Below are 20,411 nucleotides of genomic sequence, written 5' to 3' on the forward strand. Positions count from 1 at the left end.
GCGCCCCATAAAATGTTTATTTTTGAGAGAGAGACAGAGCATGAGCAGAGGAGGGTCAGAGAAAGAGTGAGACAGAATCTAGCTGTCAGCACACAGCCCGAAGTGGGGCTCAAAGCCAAAAACTGTGAGATCATGACCTGAGCCGAAGTCAGACACTTAACCAACTGAGCCACCCAGGCACCCCTAATGTCACTTTTTAAAGCATGGCTTATCTTTGTAACAGTAGAGCAAAATTAAAATTCTATTTGGCATGTGTAAAATTGTTAGCCTCCAATGAACAATTTTTGGACTTAAACTAGTTAACTATTAATTCAGTTGTGAAAAGAAAGTAATGAAATTAAGAAACAATATTGAGTTCTACAAAGAGAACATTAAAATAAATTCCATTAGCAGCTGGTGTAATATTGAAACTTACTGTTTTTTTCTATATTGCAAACTCTGGAAAAAAAACGCACTTAGGACATCACTTTTTATATAGTTGACATACACTGTTACATTAGTATCAGGTATACAACACAGTGATTTAACAATTCTGTACATTACTCAGTGCTCACCACAGTAAGTGTAGTTACCATCTGTCACTGTCACTATACAACATTATTACAATATTGTTAACTATATTCCCTATGCTGTCCTTTTCAACCCAGTGACTCACTTATTTTATAACTAAAGGTTTGTACCTCTTAATCTCCTTTTCCTGTTTCACCCATTCCCCTACCTCTTCCCTCTGGCAACCACGAGTTTGCTTCCTATATCTGTCTTTTTGGTTTTCTGTGTTTGTTCATTTGTTTTGTTTTTCAGATTCCACTTTAATATGTTGATTGACTCCGTTTTTCTGGAATTGATGATTTTATGATTAAGCAAAATGGAAGGTGGTGCTGTCAAAGTCTTGCCTTTGTGATAGAATTATTTTCTGTCAGGAGCTCATGTGGCTTTTTGTTTTTAGCACTGATCCATATCTTCAGGCCAAGATTGACAAGACTTTCTATGCAGTCATCAGAGTTCACTGTGGGTTTACTCTTATGTTCAAGTAGAACCTTCCAGGACCATTTTAATCCACCTTCTGCTACAGATCAGAGGCAACCGTTGTCTTTTGTGTCTGTGGCACCCAAAGCTCGGGATAGTTATTCTCCACCTTTACTGCAGTATAAGAATAGAAGTGACAAAGAGTATTATTTTCTCACAATTCCAGCAAAAGTAAATATTGCAACGTCTGAGTTTGTATTTAAAGTATTTAACTTTGTAACACAGAAGAATAAATATAAAAAAGCCTCTAATTAGGAATATGGGGCCCCTGGGGGCCCCTGGGGACACCCGGATGGCTCAGTCGGTTAAGTGCCCAACTCTGCTCAGGTCATGATCTCACAGTTCATGGGATCAAGCCCTGCGTCAGTCTCTGTGCTGACAGCTCAGAGCCTGGAGCCTGCTTCGGATTCTGCGTCTCCCTCTCTCTGCCCCACACCTGCTCACATTCTGTCTGTCTCTCTCCCTCTCTCAAAAATAAATAAACATTAAATTAAAAAAAAAAAAAGAATATGGGTCCCCTGGGTAGTTCAGTTGGTTAAGCTACCAACTCTTGATTTTGGCTCAGGTCGTGATCTCAGTTTCTGAGATCCATTCCTCTGTTGGCTGCACAAAACCTGCTTGGGATTCTCTCTCTCCCACTTTCTCTGTCCTTCCCCTACTCATACTCTGTCTCTTTCTCTCAAAATAAATAAATAAACTTTAAAAAAAAAAGAATATGTGACCCACGTAAAAAATTAACATGGTAAATAAAAATATATACTATTTAAAGGACTAAATATTTTCAATAGGATTTCACCTAGTATTAAACTGACAACTCTTTGCAGAATGTAGATACTCTATATTTTTTCATGTCTATTCAGCACTGGCAAAGCAATTTCTCTTGTGCACTGCACTCTGGAGATATATATTTATATACATATACACACATACATATATCTGGATGTGTGTGTTGTGTATGTGTGTGTGTATATATATATATATATATACACATGTATATATATATATATACACATACACACACACACACATACATACATACATATATATATATTTATATGTATATTTGGAGTTCTTGAATTTTCTGAAAGCTTAGATTATATCATTAAGAATATGTGGAAGAAAAATAATAACATGAGATATAACAGATTATTTGGAAAATATATTATGCCAGTTACTAAAGAAATTTCAGGGAGGATTCAAAATTACTAATTATTTGCATTGCTCCTGTCTCCACTATATAATCCCATACTCCATGAGGTTATTTTAATAACATTTTCCTTTTAGTATTTTAAGACTTGAAGAAATTGATTCCTTTTAACAATCTCAACATGGCTTTGATATTTGAGGTAATCCAAAAGTAATTTCATTAGAAAATATTCTTGCATAGAACATTGCATTTTTCTTACATTTGTTTTTACCTTTGAATTTAGGGAAATCTAAATTACTTACTTTTTACTTGTATTTTGCAATTGACTAAATATCAATATAGCCTAGTTTTCAATCATGTTATGCTTTATACTTTTGAAAATCTTTATATAATCTAGTCAGTCATCGGAACATTCTGTTAATATGTAGTCTAAAGTATTTTAATATTGCTGAGCACCCATAGTATATATTTGCAAATGCTGAAAGTTTCTTATGACCTTTGTGAAAATTATAAAAATGATTATAAATGTCTCAACAGCTAGACAGAACAAACAGCACTGGATTTTCCGGGAGTGTGATGTATAAGCCACAGAACATCTGTGCTATGAATGTTTAAATACATATGAAATCTGCCTTCATGCAGCAAGCACCTAGGAAAGCCAAATGCATAATAGTGGTTTTATGAAATATTTTGGTCCTAGTGCAAGGAAATTTTATCTTAATATAATAGAAATCACGACAGATCTACAAAGCCCTGATAGGTGTATAATGGCATTCAGATCAGAATAGTGGTATTTGACTTGTTAAGGTCTCTGTGTGGCAATAATTGTGTTGCAAACAGACAAAAAATGATCAATATATTTTGGAGTTGATCTCAAGTAGTGTATTCTTGTCTCATATTAAAGAATCTTGTATATGTGTATTTAATAATATTTGAAGTACTCATCATATTAACTGTTTTTTTTTCTTTCCCGTTTCTTATAAATCACCTATTGGTATGCTTTAGCATGTTCATAAATTAAGAGGAAAGTTCCTAGAAAGTAGCAAATTCTTCTATGCCTCTCCCTTGTTTTTTTCTTTATTTTACATAATTTAGTATTTCTTAGATATCAGTTAGATAGTGTGACACACTCACTAATACTTGACTTTAAACTGAGGAAATGGCTGGGGCGCCTGGGTGGCTCAGTTGGTTGAGTGTCCGACTTCAGCTCAGGTCATGATCTCACAGTTCGTGGGTTCGAGCCCCACATCGGGCTCTATGCTGACAGCTCAGAGCTCAGAGCCCGGAGCCTGCTTCCGATTCTGTGTCTCCCTCTCTCTCTGCCCCTCCCCCACTCACACTCTGTCTCTCTCTCCTTCAAAAACAAATAAACATTTAAAAAAATTAAAAAAAAATTAACTGAGGAAATGGCTTTATATATAAACGATATTGTTAATGAAGGGGAATGATTTTGCTGCTTAAATTTCTGTATTTTGCAATTTTCTGTTTAAAAATTGCATTAGGATTTCCAACAGTGCCTGACTCTTGAAGGAAATGTAGAATTTTGTGAATTAATTATTAATCATAATTTTTTGTAAGAACTATTGGACACAGATATTATTTTCAATACATTTTTTAAAAAGTTTTATTTATTTTGAGAGAGATGACGTGTGCACATGCATGAGTAGTGGTGGAGCAGTGAGAGAGGAAGATAGAGAATCCCAGGCAGGTATCATGCTCAGCACAGAGCCCAGCTTGGGGCTTGATCCCAGGAGCTGTGAGATCATGACCTGAGCCAAAATCAAGAGTTGCACGCTTAATCCACTGAGCCACTCAGGCACCTCTAGATGTAGATATTCTTAGACAGTATCCATATAGGCATGTGAAAAGCTTATATAAATAATAGCCATAGTTAGCAATGAACATTGCTCCATAAAAACACAAACGCTCTGTCCTCTAATTTCACAAAAGCAAATTAAAACCAGTATTAATTCATTAATATATGATATGCCATGTCCAGTGCTAAGCCTATTACATCATTTATGTCCACAAGAAATTTCTAAGTAACAATTATTATCTCACTTTTCTACATCATAAAACAGAGTCTTCAAAAGGTATGTAACTTGATGAAGGTGTGCATAACTAGAAAGTGGCCAGGCTGTGGTGGGACCCAAGTCATCTGACTGTAGATGTAAAGTTCTCACCCATGTTCTACTGACGATTAGACAGCTAATAATAATACCAATTCTCAGGGACTGCATTTCCCTTTTACTTTCAACACATTTTCATGCATACAAGATGTGTTCCATTGTTCTCTGATTTTGAATGGAAACATGAATAACACGGGAGAAAATTTTCACACTGTTTCCAATTGTGCTTCTCACATAGAGACTGACAGAAAGAAGGATTTTATCATATTATGATCAGTCACACTTGCAAATGCCATTTGAAGTGTCAGAGTGAAAATGTCTGCTCTTTCTGCTGTGCTCTTGGATGACTTATCTCTGTCACTTAATTTTAAAAAGCAAATATTTTGAACTATACAAATATTTCTGTTTATATATAAGCATAACAGAAAAAATCATGAATCAACATCTTTCTTTGCAGGATATAAATCATATTATCCTCAATTAAAATTTCAAAATCTGCCATAGTATAGTGAACTGCGTAATTTAGATTCTTTAATTAAATTTTATTGAGTGTAATTTTGTCGTCATCTGTATAAGTGAAACAAAAGGAAGATCTGGGGTTTGAGGAGTAGAAAAGGGATTAAAAAAGCAGAAATAACTATATCTCCATTTAGTTTCCTGGTAAAAATATTTGAGCAAGTTTTTTCCCACAGAACAGAATTAAAAACGCATATACTCAAAATATTATGATTATTTCAACTTCCTGAAGAAGTTTTAGGAACAAAGAACAGACAACTAGAATAGACAATATGCCAAATTTCACTAATTCTAAACTATACCTGTGTGTGCATGTGCATGTGTATATGTGTTTAACTGCTGAGAACATAGCAGCTTTGCTGAACTATATTCCTCTTTCTCATTCCAAGTGAGACATAAAATTATTTGCACTCCTTAATGGTTGCCATGATATTCTTGTGATGGCTGGAAGCTTGCATTTGTATAGATGCAATGCCTTTGCATTGTTTTTCATTTCTTAGGGGAAAAGGGAAGGCAGAGTAGTAGATCATTGTGTTGGTCACTGAAACTATCTCCAAAATGTTTTAATTATTACCAACAAGGCACCCTACTTTAATTCACAATATTTATTCATTCAATATAATACAGTTTAACAAATCTACAGAGTGCTTCCTGTGTTCAAAAAGAGGCATGATTGTAGCCTTGTTTTCACCCACCTAGATAATGAACTTTAAGATATATATCTACTCAGGGCGCCTGGGTGGCTCAGTAGGCTAAGTGTCCCACTCTTGGTTTCGGTTCAGATCATGATCTCCCAGTTCATGAATTTGAGCCCTGTGTCCGGCTCAGTGCTGCTGGTGCAGAGACTGCTTGGGATTTTCTCCCTCTTCCTCCCTCTCCGTCCCTCCCCCGCTCTCTCTGTCTCTCTGCCTCTCAAAATAAATAAGTAAACACTAAGAAAAAAAAAGAAATATATCTATTTGTCACCTTAATATTCTGTAAGTAATTATTTAAATGTAATGTATTGGGTTATTTTATTTTATTGGAATATAAGGCATATCTTATACTGGTATAATTTTCTGCTGTTTTCTAGAATTCATGTTCGTTTTCTTCAACTTCCCAGTTGTACTAAATTGGCTCCCTTGACACATTTTAATGATGTTTACCTAAAGAAAAAAAACACACAGATTGGATATTGGAATAAATGACTTTTCCAAGCTTTAGGGAACCTCATTCCTATTTCAGATTGTTTTTGCTTCCTAATCGTGGATAATTTTAGGCTTGAATCAAATAGACAACTACCTATTTTGTTTAATTGGGAGATACCTTAGAAAAACCTCAACATTTAATTCACTTAATACCTACCATATATACACATTTCTAAATATTTCTTTCCCAGACCCAAACATATGTCTTCATTTCCTGTCATTTTTTTTGGATTTAGACATTCAATACAACAGCAGTTTCTATGTGAATTATGACTGCCAAATCATTGAGATCATTCTGTTTAGATGTCAGGGAGCAAAGGTACTTAGAAACTAGCCAACCCTTAGTGGAGAAAGTTTTCTCTAATATCTATCTACACAGCCAGACCCACCTGGAGAAGAAGGTCATGCCTTTACAAGAGGTCAGAATATTCAGGGGAAAAGGGAGTTACTGAAAAAAATTAATGACGACATAGTAGAAAAAGTGAAGACAACTATGTTTGGTAGAGAAATGGAGCCACTGGGCAGAAAATACGAAGATACTAGATCCAACAGTGGCTCCCAATACTGTCACTTTGAGCAATTCACAAAGGCCCTCTTAGATTATTACATAGGATGTTTGCCTTTAGAAACTTTAAGGTTCTTTCCAATTCAGCAATTCTTAACATTTGATTTTAGAAATATATTTCTGCTTCTATTCCATTCTAAAAAATAATAACAAGGAAGGCAGAGAAGGGAGGAAATTATCCATCATCGATCCTGATTATACTATAACTACCAGTATTGAATTTTAATAATAATGAGGAGACAAATCACAACATATGCTGCGGCAGAAATAAGAGAGAAAAAAAAGAAAAATTTCCTAACACTCCAACATAAACTTACTGCTTTACTCAAGACACCACCAATAGCATCTTCCTTTTAAATGTTGTCATGGGGAGACTCTCATAGGTTTCTACTTTTCTACACAGCTGGGGATTATACAGAAAAGATTTATTTGGACAAAGTTAATTTGGCACATGTGATACCACCTGCTGTCTGTACTGTATATATTTTTTGCTTATTCTGAAATGGCTCTGATGTTATCATTTTGTCTTCAGGTACAGAAGGAAATAAAACACCCCCTACCACTACTCTCCTGCATTTGCCTTCCTCTTTTAAAAACACAGGGCCATAAAAAGATGATTTGCAAAACTGGAATGAAAGATCAGAATGTTATTTTTATTATGATGTTAATAACGTGCTTGCAAGGCATGCACTGCCTGCCATTATTACCGTTTGTTGTATAGAGCCTAAAAACCAACAACTGGCATTTGGTCCTTCATGAGATGATTCATCTAATCACTCATTACTGCCTCTTCCACTCCTAAAACCCATAAGCATATTATTACAATCAGTGGTGGTTAATTTTATGTCACTTTGAATGGGTTAAGAGATACCCAGGTAGCAGAGTGTTTCTGGATGAGATCAGCATCTGAATCAGAGCTCCTGCTTCTTCAACCCTTGGACTCCTGGTATTTAAACCAGGAACTCCTGGTTCTTAAGCCTTTGGACTTGGACTGATTTATACCAACATGTTTCCTAGTTCCAACCATGTAGATGGCAGAGTATGGAAATTCTTGGGGTCCATAACTGCCTAAGCCAATTTCTAAACAAATCTCTCTCTTTCTTTATTGGTTCTGTTTCTCTGGAGAAACCTGTATAATGCAACCAGGTTATTAATAAGCTTACGTTTTAAAATCACGTAATGAACTTTTTAATAATGGGATGTTGAAATGGATAGTCTGTTCTCCAGGGGGAGGGGGCACAGGGCATTATCAGCTACAAACATGAGCTCTGCTGTATTAAATTATCTATGTTCTGCTATCAGAGTGTGTACTCAGAAACTCTAAAGTTTGCTTTCTGTCAAGCTCTGGATTGACACTTGCTATTGCGGGAGTAACATATTTCCTTTTATTTATCTTAATTTTACAGTTTAAAAGTTTTAAGGGATCACACCCGAGAAGTGAAAGAGGATACCTGGTGATCTTCAGAGGGACTCTTTTTGATAGGCTGTCCAGTTGCTTAGAAGAGGAGAGACGATCTCCTCCAAACCAGAGCAAGGTGGGCACTCTTGACCTTGGCCCTACTGAGACCCGAGCTCTGTGCCTGTGAATACTGCTTCCTCTTCATCTGCTTATTGCTCTATGCGATTCCCAGCCTGTCCTCTAAACCCACTCATAGGTGTTTATCTTTGCCTTTTGCTTGATGACTTTTTAAAAATTATTTTTTAATGTTTATTTATTTTTTAGAGAGACAGATGAGTGTGAGCAGGGGAGGGGCAGAGAAAGAGGGAGACACGGAATCTAAAGCAGGCTCCAGGCTCCACGCTGTCAGCACAGAGCCCTACTTAGGGCTCAAACCCATGAACTGCGAGATCATGACCTGAGCTGGAGCCGGAAGCTTAACCGACTGAGCCACCCAGACTCCCCTTGCTTGATGACTTTTAATGATACTATTGTTGAATTTAGAGGACTCCATATTTTGTCTATAATATTCTCCTTCCACAGGGTTGCCATAAAGATGTGCTATTGAGATCTTATGAGGGAAGGGGTGTGGTTGATTCACAGTAACAACCGCCACCTCTAAAGATCCAGCACTATATTTCTGTTGGGATCCCACTTCCCCAGATGATTGCCGGCCAATACCTGGGCATGCTCTCAGTGCTAGTGCTGGCCTGTTCCTGTAATTTGTGGAACAGGAACGTCTAACAGGGGATGTGGGCTGCGGACTCACTCCCCATTGTCCTGGCAGAAACTTTCTTAAAACTACTGAGACCCTGTAACCTCACAATCCTCTTCTCCTACCCTGTCATATCACAGGCCCATCCTATATTACACTCCGCAGGCTCTCTCTTCTGATGCCTGCTTCCTCCTCCGCTCTCTCCTTCACAGCCATTTCCCCCAATAAGTTGCTTGCATTTCTAATCCTGTCTTAGCATCTGTTTCTTGGTGAATCCAAACTGATGGATTTCCTAATCCTAAGAAGCAGTTGATATGGCTCATTAAAAAAGGAAGAAAAACATAAACACATACAAAATCAGGTTTAAAAAAAGAAAATATAAGAACAGAGCTGAAAGTATATGGACCAAGGAGACTCTGGTTAATATGCAATCACAAACCAAGTAAAATATTTTACTTAAATAAATATAAAATATAAATATATTTAATATAAATATAAAAAGAATATAAAAACATATAATTTACAAATCTCACTCTGAACTTCCTGGCATCTGGGGAAACATTGTAAATAAATTACACAAATTTTATAGCATAAATGCAACTTATTCCAACTGTCTGGTTCAAAAGCTTGGCCTCTGCTACAGCCCCTTGTCTGTGTCACCACTTCCTTCCTTTGGAAAGTAGTCCCTTCACAACCTTCTCCCCTCACAGTAATCAGGTTGTCTGAATAGCAGGTGACTTCTTGTTCATGACTCTATTCCCTGGCTTCAGTGACAGTCTGATGTATAGACATATGTCCACCACTTTGGATACAGTGAGTGCTTCTGTTAGACATGACTCAAGACTTGTCAACCAGTGATCTTGCCTAAGGTCTTTTAATTAAGGCTGGCAAGAAAGAGTCCTCTTTGTTCTTTGGCTGGAGCTCTGTAGGTGTGCATGAAGATGCCAACGGTCATAGGGAATGATTAACTAAAATAGTAAGATTGATATCTTGAAAACACCAGAGATGAGAGATTGAGTGCAGATGGTACTAGAATCAGTGATTGTAGTCATTCCTAAGGCTATATCCATCCCTGTTCTTGCTGTGGTTTGGCTATGCAATTCAATTAATTCAACATTTTGCTTAAGGCATCCTGAGTTGATGCTCTGTTGCTTATAAACCAAAAGGCTTATCTAGTGTAGTTGTCATTCTTATTCCTTGATATTACTTTCTTCGTAGCATCTCTCTGACATTGTGTGTAATATCATAATAAGCACTTGCAGACTTTTGACAGAATATGGCTCTTGCACTTTAGCTGGTAGAATACAAAATGAATTTATTTCATTGATTGTAACCATTTTATTTTGCATTTATTTCATGAATTATTTAAATATTTAATAAGCTTCATTTTTAAGAATAGTTTTAGATTTACAAAAATGTTATAAGAATTCTTGACAAAATTCTTTTTATGTCACACCTCATTTCTCTCATTGCTAATATTACTTTGGTACATTTGTTACAATTAGTGAACTGATATCGATACATTCTTATCACCTAAAGTCAATATTTTATTCATATTTCCTTAGTTTTTCCCTTGATGTTTTTTTTGTGATCCAGAACCCCATCTAGGTTACCACATCACTTTTAATAATCATATCTCCTTAGGTTGGATCAACTTTGTTGTGACAGTTTCTCAGATTTTCCTGTTTTTTGATGACCTTGACAATTTTCCGGGGTGCTAGTCAGGTATGTTGTAGAATATCTTCCAGAGTGCTAGTCAGGTATGTTGGGATTGGTCTGATGTTTTTCTCATACTAAGGCTATGGTTATGGGTTTTGGGGAAGAAGATCACAGAAGTAAAATGCCAGTCTCCTGACATCATATCAGCTTTCATGATATCTGAGTTATCATAAATTTTATCCCCCATCTGCTAAATTTGCTTACAACAGGAGAGGCAAATATGACATTAATTTTAAAGAATTATTTATTAGCTTCCTTGGAAGAAAACCTCACTTACTATTGTAATATTACTTTTACACTTTCAACATTTGACTTTCAAACATATATTCAGGGCACTTTCATTGCAAATGAGGGAGACTCTGCATCTGATTGAGAGCATTTTATTTGTTTTCACTTTATTCAGTATCAGTGTTCCTGAAACATTTGCCAGTGAGCATGATAGCAGCTTATCTAACATTTTCATTGGTATCTTCCTACTCAAACTTTTTCCTGTTACTTTAATCAAACTAATTCATCATCTCACTTTCCTTTGATGTTCCTAGAGATTTGTATCTCTCTATATAAGCATTACATCTTTTCTGATTGATTTTCCCCCATGTTCAGTATAAGTGCTATAATCTCTGTTGGGTTTGATCTAGCTAAATTCCATGTCTAAAATTGAATTTTTAGTTATTTCTAGGAGAATTGAGATTTCACACTGATCAGCACTGCTGAGAGTGAAATCAAAGTAAAAAAAAGTTAGTAAAGAATTGTCATGATATGATATATTCATAGACTTTATTGAGTACTGAAAGAGTATTACTTGAAATTTTATTTTATTATTATGATTTATAGACCAACTTGCACCTTTAATGGCATATAGCCATAATCCAGGATATGTGGCATTTTATGTGGCAGTTTATATATATGGCATGGAGGAGTAAGTTAATGATGTCTAAGAACATCGTTGAAGTATACTGCTTTAAAAAAAATGGTAGAGGAGCCATGTGGATTTCAGGTGGGAAGGCTAGGCTATATGTATTTGGGAAACAGAGTGCAATATAACAGAGGACCTGATATAAAAAATGTTCAACATCAAGGAATCTGAGACAAGTTAGTGGTATCCCATCAGGAAGGAGAACATAAGGAGACATATAATTATATGTGCAGAAATGCCATCACTTGCTATTTATTTTGTTTTCCTACAGATAACTACAAGTTGTTATTTGGGAATAAACTTCAATTTCTAGAGAATGAACTGGAGAAAAGCATTTCTGGGAAAAGACCAGTGACCTGGCCAGGTAACTAGAATCAGAATGCAGAATCAGGACACCACTATGGACTAGGGCATGTAGCGATTTATTCTATATAACTAAGGTGAAAGTACTTACAATGCATGTAATAAATTATTAAGAAAATCAGTATTAGAATTGGACTTCTTCATGCTATTTCAAGTTTTTGACAATGGCACTGTTGGATCCAACTACATAAAACTGTAATTAGCTTCAGGCTGTGGCTTAGCTAATGAGCTGAAGAAGAAGTTTTGCTTAAGAATAGTCCCCACTGATAGCACTAAAATTCAATGATCACTGTGAATTGGATTACCCAATTTCTCTCCATTCTGACAATACTGATGAAGATGGGTTTTTGACTTCTAAAGCTTCAGTGAGGAGAAGTTTATAATCTATTGGAATTGAATTGATATCTTTTCTATTACAAGGAAAACATATTAGAAATATTTTTAATTATCAATGGCCAAAACACTGGGGAAAGAATGTAGTGGTCGTTTATTGCCTATAAACAGGATATATAATCTGAATGAAATTTTGTAGTAGTGTTTGAAGATGATGCAAATGATTTCTTGGCTCCAAGAAGACATTCATGATATAAGTGGATATTTCTACATGAACAATAATCCATTCTCAAATGCTTTTGAATTATTTCATGTATTTCTAGGAGAATTGACAACTACCACTTTCTTTCTAGACTTTTATGATGATCAATCATTTCTACTTAATGTTTTTCTACCGAATTAAATTTGGTTTAAAAATATAAATTCATAGAAGTGAAAGAAAGTGTTATGATAAAAATGTCCCTGGGGGTGCCTGGGTGGTCAGTCGGTTGAGTGGCAGACTCTTGATTTCGACTCAGGTCTTGATCTTAAGGTTCATGAGATTGAGCCCCATGTTGCTGACAGCATGGAGCCTGGTTGGATTTCTCCCTCTCACTCTCTCCCTTTCAAAATAAATAAACATTAAAAAGAAGTCCCTGAAGAAAATAAGTTTTCTTATGCCTTATATTCTTGCACACTGCCCACTCCTCAAAAAAAAATTGTAATAGAAAAGGGAAATACACTTTAAGTGATATGCTGAAAACCTTGTGAGTTCATTTGGAGAAGAGTTAGGTCTGAAAATTTCATGCCTTCTCTCTGCAGTGTCTAGTATTCTCACTGATTCTATTTTTTATTTCCTACCTTGTATTAGCAATATTACAATTCTGAACTGTTTGAAAAATTTTTGGGTGTCTAAAAATAGCAATGTTTCTTTTGAGTTATAGTTCAATAATTCATAAAGATAATATTTGAAATATCATCAATGGAGAAATAAGTATTATTTTATTTTTTAATTCCTTTATCATAATAAATACTAAAGTATTACCAGGCTAAAATATTACTACCCTAATATATTGCCACGTTAAGTCAACTCTACTCTGATTTATTTATTTATTTAAAAATTTTTTAATGTTTATTTATTTTTGAGAGAGACAGACAGAGAGAGATAGAGTGAGCAGGGTAGTGGCAGTAAGAGAGGGGGACAGAGGATCCAAGCGGGTTCTTCACTGAGAGCAGCAAGCCCTATGTAGGGCTGGAACTCATGCACTGTGAGATCACCACTTGAGCCAAGGTTGAATGCTCAACCGACAGAGCCATCCAGGTGTCCCTTTCTCTATGTTATGAAAACATTTTCATAAACTGAGCATGAATTAGGGAACAGTCCCCAAGATCACTCTCACTTGTCATCAATAGCAAGTTTGGGGCTCCCAAATATCACCCTCAGTTTTGGTAATTTCCCAGAAGGACTCACAGAACTCACTGAAAGCTGTTATATTCATGGTTACAGTTTACTACAGTGAAAATACACAGATCAAAATCAGTCAAAGGAAGAGATGCATGGGGTAAAGTGCAGGAGAATTCCAGATGTACAACATCCAATTTTGCTCTTTCTATTAAGGAATGGACAGCTTTAATTCCTCCTACAAAAATACATGATGATATACTTGAAGCACAGCCTACTAGGGAAGTTCTCTCAGGCCATGGTGTCCAGAGTCTTTAGTGGACTCTATCAGGTAGCCATGGTGGACTATCCACATGACTGACCTCTTTCCCCAGAGTCTCTGGAGGTATTGAGCTGAGATCTTGTCCCTCAAAGCCACCTACCATAAACCACAGTGTTCGATTGCCTGGCTTAGCCTAAAGACACCAACAAAGACGCTTATATCACGCAGGACATTCCAAGGGCTTAGAGATCACTTCCCAGGAGCCAAGGGCAAAGGACAGGTCTTTGGTCAAGGTTCAATTCTTTACTACACACAGAGAAATGTTTTTTTTTTTTTAATTTTCTTTTATGTAGAAAAACGCTTATAAGCCTGTTTCAAAATTAAGCAAAAATAAAACCTGAACATGCTAGAATAAACATATGATCAGGGATAAACATAGGTCATCGAATGAGTATTCTAGCATAATTAACTGAGTGGGTGCAGGTATTTTTCAGCTCTCCAGTATTGTTACAACAGAAAATCAAGGATTCTCAAAGAAAGAAAGGAGGGTACAACATTAAATGTGAGTATAAGAAAGAGAAAAGGGAAAGGAAAGGAGAGGAGAGAAGAGGAAAGAAGAGGAGAGGAGAGGAGAGCAAAGGAGAGAAAAGAAGAAAGGAGAGGAAAGGAAAGGAAAGGAAAGGAAAAGACGAACAACCTGGAACTAAACTCCTGAAGAATTACAGTGAATTCAGGAAACTGACCAAAAAAGAAAATCATAACCTAAATAATTAGGACTCTTAAAATATTTAGTGCCCTATTTCTTGTTGTTTTACTCGCTTCTTGGAAACCCTTTTCAACTCCATACACTATTTTACAGATTTAACTCTTCTTAAAGTTAAAAATCAAAATTGCTACAGGAAAACCCTGCCTGATCCTCAAATATATGTCAGGTAATTTTATTATAACACATGCACACACACATGCATACTATCCTGAAATATATAAGTATACACACACACACACATACACAGAGAGAAGATATATATATATATATATATATATATATATATATATATACACACACACACACACACACACACACATATATATACATGCACAAACATGGAAAGTATATGTGTGTATATGTATATATACATACATACGTATAGATATGTATATGTGTGTGTGTGTGTGTGTGTGTGTGTCATCTTTTATGTATAGTGTGCTTTAGTTTTTTAGCCCTTGTTGAAAATTGCAATTGAATAAATATTGGTGTAATTGTTTTTCCTGATAAAACCCTCAGCAGAAGAACTATATTAATCTTGATCATTTTCTATCTGGCAAATAGCACAGTGGCTGGCCCATGATGGGCTTTGAATTAGTATTTGTTAAAATTAGCATTTGTTGGAAGAATAAATATTTCTTTACATTAAAGCGGTAAGAGTTAATGGTGAATCAATTGAGAAACTAGAAAGTTAACACCAAGATATTAGGTAAACTATGAGTCAAATATTACAGATGAGAATTTTGGGCTGTTTCAAGAAGAAGAGTAATCACACAAGAGAAAATAGAGATAAGATGTTTTTGGAAATATGCATTATGAGGTTATATGTAATTTCTAATAATAGTGAAATTTTAATTAAAAAGTGCTGCTATGAGGTGTAATCACCAAAGCCAAGGTGTCATGAGTTTAAGGTACTGCCTTTTAGCACCAAATTTGGCTTTCTATACTGACTTTGTGATACTGGAGCTGGGATCCTGAATACCACATATTAGGATTTGCCAACAAGGGGTGCTAGAAGGTAGATGCATAGCTAGAAGAGGAAGAAAGAATTTATTCCTTTCCTAGGAGACTTTCCTAGGCTTGCAATTTGTGTGAACATCACCCTAATAAAGTCTATTAACACTTAAAGTAAGTATATATCTTTGTAGCAGCAGCTGAATCCAGATGCCAGTTTTCCCAAAATGTGCCACAGTGGCTTCATGTAACTGCCTCTTAAACAAACAACTTAGCAGTGCCCCCTCCCATAGGGCTGTCCTCCAAGCTCAGGTCCATCAACAGCTGGACAGCTACTCCCTCCTCAGGGATCTTAGGAGACATCCTCTTCTAAGTTTTTAAGTTTTCATAATTCCAACGTCTTTTCTTGGTTCTCCCAGCCCTAGGAGTAGTGGTTATTTTCTTTTTTTTATTAAATTTTTTAAAAATATTTATTTATTTTTGAGAGAGTGAGAGACACAGCATAAGTAGGGGAGGAGCAGAGAGAGAGGGAGACACAGAATCTGAAGCAGACTCCAGGTTCTGAGCTGTCAGCACAGAGCCTGACGCAGGACTCGAACCCACAAACCATGAGATCGTGACCTGAGCTGAAGTTGGATGCTTAACCGACTGAGCCACCCAGTCACCCCAGTAGTTACTTTCTACAGCTGCTACTTCTCTGATACACTGGAATTTTCTGTCTACCTTTTTAACGACTAACATATTTATACCTAAGTAAAAATTATTATATCAAACGCTCTCTGTTCCAATAGCTGGATGGATTCTGCTGTCTGACTGGACTCTAGTCCAGAGAAACAGAGGGAATATGTATTGAGGAAATAAGTAGAGACTGAATATAGTTTGATAGAAGTGACTTGGCAATAAAGAGAAAAGAGACAGGCATGTCCTAAAAGAATTGATGCAAGGCATATGGAAGATCTGACGATGTTTGGGGACAGAGGGAGATGCTAGTGGAATGAGAAAGCTTGAGAACTGATGAGAAGGAGGGAATGAATGAGGCTGCAGGTCCCAGAGGCAATAGAAGTCATTTAGTTTAATGGATAAAGGAGATGTTATTAGTCTGAAAATGGAGGAAAGTGACATCTTTCCTACAAGCAGAAAAAAAAGGAACAGGTAAAAAGCAGTTTAATGTTATAGGGAACTTTTCAAGGGAGGAAAGAAAAATATCAAGGTAAAAGAGAGATTGAGAAATGTAATGCTCATTAAAGAAGGTGGTGAACATCTGCCAAAATGAATTAAAGGAAGGGATTTGAAACAGTAGTAAATTTGGACCACTAGCTGTGGCCATCAATAGACACAGTTATAATAGTTTATATTATATTACCCAGGATACTTTTGGTTTTAAGTAAGAAAGACCCAATTTGGTAAAAAAAAATGATAAAAATGAATTTAATTGATGTGTATCAGAGTAGCTTAAAAAGTTAAAGGGGAAGATAATCAAGTCTCGGCAACTTATGATCCAGGGACAGTCACAGGCCAATAGGGGTTAGAACAGGAACACAGATACCATCAACCTTCATATTTGCTGTGTCATTTATTTATGCTTCTCTCTAGCTGTTGACTCCATTTACTCTTTCTCTGTGATAGCCTTGTTCATCCAGCAGGAAACATGGCCACTATAAGGAAAAGAGACATCTATTGCATTGCAAGAAATCCACATAGAAGATGCCAGGTGGCCAGCCTATTTGAGGTAATCTGGTCACTCTGCCTCAGGATGAGTTTGAGTGATGGCCTAGTAGGGTCAATGGCCATGGTGTTGGAAATGTAGGAAAACTGCAATTCCTATTCAAAACATTCATGGATAGCCTCCTAGTTTCCAATTGTTGTGTAACAAAGGCCCACGAATTTGGTCCTTATAAAACACAAATTCATTATCTCATAATATCTGTAGGTCAGAAGCCCAGATACTCCTTAGCTAGGTTCTCTGCTCAAGCTCTTATAAGACTGAAAGCAAAGTGCTAACTAAAATGCCAGCTGAGGCTAAATTTGTGCCTGGAGCTCAGGGTCCACTTCCAGCCTCTGTCTCTATTACAGAACGTAGTTTCTTGCATGTGTAGGGATGTTTTCTTGCTAGCTAGTTTTAGCCAAGTTTCCTCTTTGCTTCTAGAGACCACCATCAGGTCCTAGCTGTGTGGCCTCTCTCATAGATTATAATATGATTGTTCCCTTGTTCCAGGCTAGAATATCTTGATGATGCTCTACCTTCTTTTTGAGACTTTAGCAGATTAAATTAGGCATACCTAGGATAATCTCTAATTTGATTAACTTGAATTCAACTCTGTAGGGATCTTGATTACATCTAAAAAAACCCCAAAAAACCTTTTCCATACCTGAGAGATTAGTAATAGGATTGATACGCTGTAATGTTCATTGGTGCTGCCTACACTAGAAGGGAAGACATAAAGAACATACACACATGAGGGGCTGGTGGGAATTTTGGGGGTCATCTTAGAATTCTGCCTACAAGGGTCTACTTCCTGGCCCACAGTGATTCATGTTTCTCCCACAAGCAAATTACATTCGTGCCCCCCCTTTTAACACTCCCAAGAGTTTCATACCATTATAGCTCAGTTCAAACCCTAATTTTAGTCATATAAATCACTTGAATTAGATGTGGATGAGGCTTGTATGTGTAATTTATTAGGCACAGCTTCTGGGCACATTCCCTCTCCATCTGTGGATGTGTGAAACTAAACACATCCTCAGCGCTCCCAGCGTATCCTCAATGCTACTAATGTACAATAGTAGAACAGGTATAGGTCAATAGTTACATACATTCTGGTTCAAAAAGGGGGGATTTCCCCCAGTCACTCTCTGTCTCTCTCTCAAAAATGAATAAGCACTACTTTTTTTTAAAGGGAGGAAAAAGATGGTATATTTACCATCCTTGGCATTCATCCAAGTCAGTTTAGAAATTTGTCCAGGCAGACCCCAATACTTTCATGATTAGCTTCCAAGTCCTGGCACTAGTTATCTATAGCTTTTGTTTCAACCCTTTGGGTACTTGACTCCACCTTCCTTTTTCATGGAAGACAGCACGTGTTTGTGGCTGAGCAGTGTTGTGAACCTTCTTCCTGTCATTAGAATTTGGGGACCCAAGAGCTTATTTTTTTATTGAGATGTAATTTATGTATGACATTGTTTGAGGTATACATTGTATTAATTTGATACATTAATATATTGCAATATGATTACTACCATAGTATTGGCTAACACCTCTATCATATCGCATAGTTATCATTTATTTTTTGTGGTGAGAAAAATTAAGATGAATCCCTTAGCAACTTTTTTTTTTTTTTTTAATTTTTTTTTCAACGTTTTTTATTTATTTTTGGGACAGAGAGAGAGAGACAGAGCATGAACGGGGGAGGGGCAGAGAGAGAGGGAGACAGAATCGGAAACAGGCTCCAGGCTCCGAGCCATCAGCCCAGAGCCTGACGCGGGGCTCGAACTCACGGACCGCGAGATCGTGACCTGGCTGAAGTCGGACGCTTAACCGACTGCGCCACCCAGGCGCCCCAACAACTTTGAAACTCATAGTACGGCATTGTTGACAATGATCACTATACTGTGCATCAGATCTCCAGAAATTTATCTATTACTTTCAAATGTGTACCCGAAAGCAATGTAACTCAATAACAATAAAATAAACAATCCAATTTAAAAATGGGTAGGGAAACTAAATAGACATTTTTCTAAAGAAGACAAATAATGGCCAACAGGTACATGAGAAGATGCTCAACATCACTAAACATAAGAGAAATGCAAATCAAAACCACAATGATATATCATATCATACCTGTTAGAATGTGTGTCATCAAGAAGACAAGAGATAACAAGTGTTGGCAAGAATATGAAGAAAAGGAAACCCTGTATGCTGTTGATAGGAATATAAATTAGTTTAGCCACTATGAAATAAAAGTATAGAGGTTCTTAAAAAAATTAAAAATAGAACTACCATAAGAATCAACAACCCCACTTCTGAGTATTTACCCAGAGGAAGTGAAAACAGGATGTCTAAAATATCTGCATTCTCATATTTGCTGTAGTGTTAGTCACAATAGCCAAGATATGGAAACAACTTAAGTGCCTGACAACAGATGAGTACATAAAGAAAGGGTGAATACACATACAATGGCAATAATATTCAGAAAACAGCTTACTCTAACATCACCTTCACTCTTTCAGTTTCAACTAGCATTGTTTGTGCTGAAACAATTTTCTTAAGGACTTTCTGTATCTCGTGTAAATTTTACTAGGTTTTACTACAATAGTTAAAGGCACACGTACAAGATTTTCGAGATAATTTCTTCTATATCATTGGCCTTTAGCAAGATGGCTGAGGGACAATGGCCTTAAGCTTCCCAGAGGCTCTCTAGTTTGAGAGGATCAGTAAAGCACCCCCTTTGTGTTATTGAATGCTTTGCGGTTTGACCTGAGATTTTAGCAAAAGGTTATATAGTTATATAGTAACACAGCAGCTTTTTTGCTATGCCAAGTTTCCAGCAGCCATTTCTGAATTTTAGAATCTTTTGCCATCCAAAGGGGTTGAACGTCTTCAAAATCATCTGATCCTGATTCCTCTTTAACAACTCTTCCTCAATTTATCTCTCTTCTCATGGATTTTCCTGTAAGTAGCAAGAAGAAACCAGGTGGTACCTTTAACACTTCCATTGGAAATCTCCTTACGTAAATGCATTATTTCAAAATTCTGCTTTCAACATTCCTGCAGTTTTGCTAGGCTTTCTGCCAATATATGATAAGGATCCTCTTTCCTCCAAATCCCCAAAATGTTCTTGACTTCATTTTGAGCCTTCACAGATAGCATCCTTAAAAGCCTTGATATCTACTGGCAGTCTGTTCAAGGCAAGTCGGGCTTTCTTTCTTACGCTCTTCAAAATTATTCCCGCCTCCATCGGTTGCCTGATTCCAAAGTTTCTTCCAAATTTTAGGTG

General features: G+C 36.5%; 1 long non-coding RNA gene across 3 annotated transcripts in view; it reads right to left on the reverse strand.

Annotated features, from left to right (window-relative positions):
• Positions 1-549: 549 nt before the first annotated feature.
• LOC132681928 (uncharacterized) overlaps positions 550-20,411 on the reverse strand; it is a 48,733-nt gene continuing 28,871 nt past the window's right edge. For 2 of the 3 annotated variants that reach the window (XR_009611328.3, XR_009611330.3), the window contains one exon: positions 16,832-17,072. This is a non-coding gene — a long non-coding RNA (uncharacterized LOC132681928). Of the gene's footprint in view, positions 1,141-16,831; positions 17,073-20,411 lie in introns of those variants that run through there. The other variant, XR_009611329.2, reaches the window with a different exon arrangement.

This window comes from Panthera onca, chromosome A1 (genome assembly GCF_046562875.1).
Source record: "Panthera onca isolate mPanOnc1 chromosome A1, mPanOnc1 haplotype 2, whole genome shotgun sequence".
Lineage (NCBI taxonomy): Eukaryota > Metazoa > Chordata > Mammalia > Carnivora > Felidae > Panthera > Panthera onca.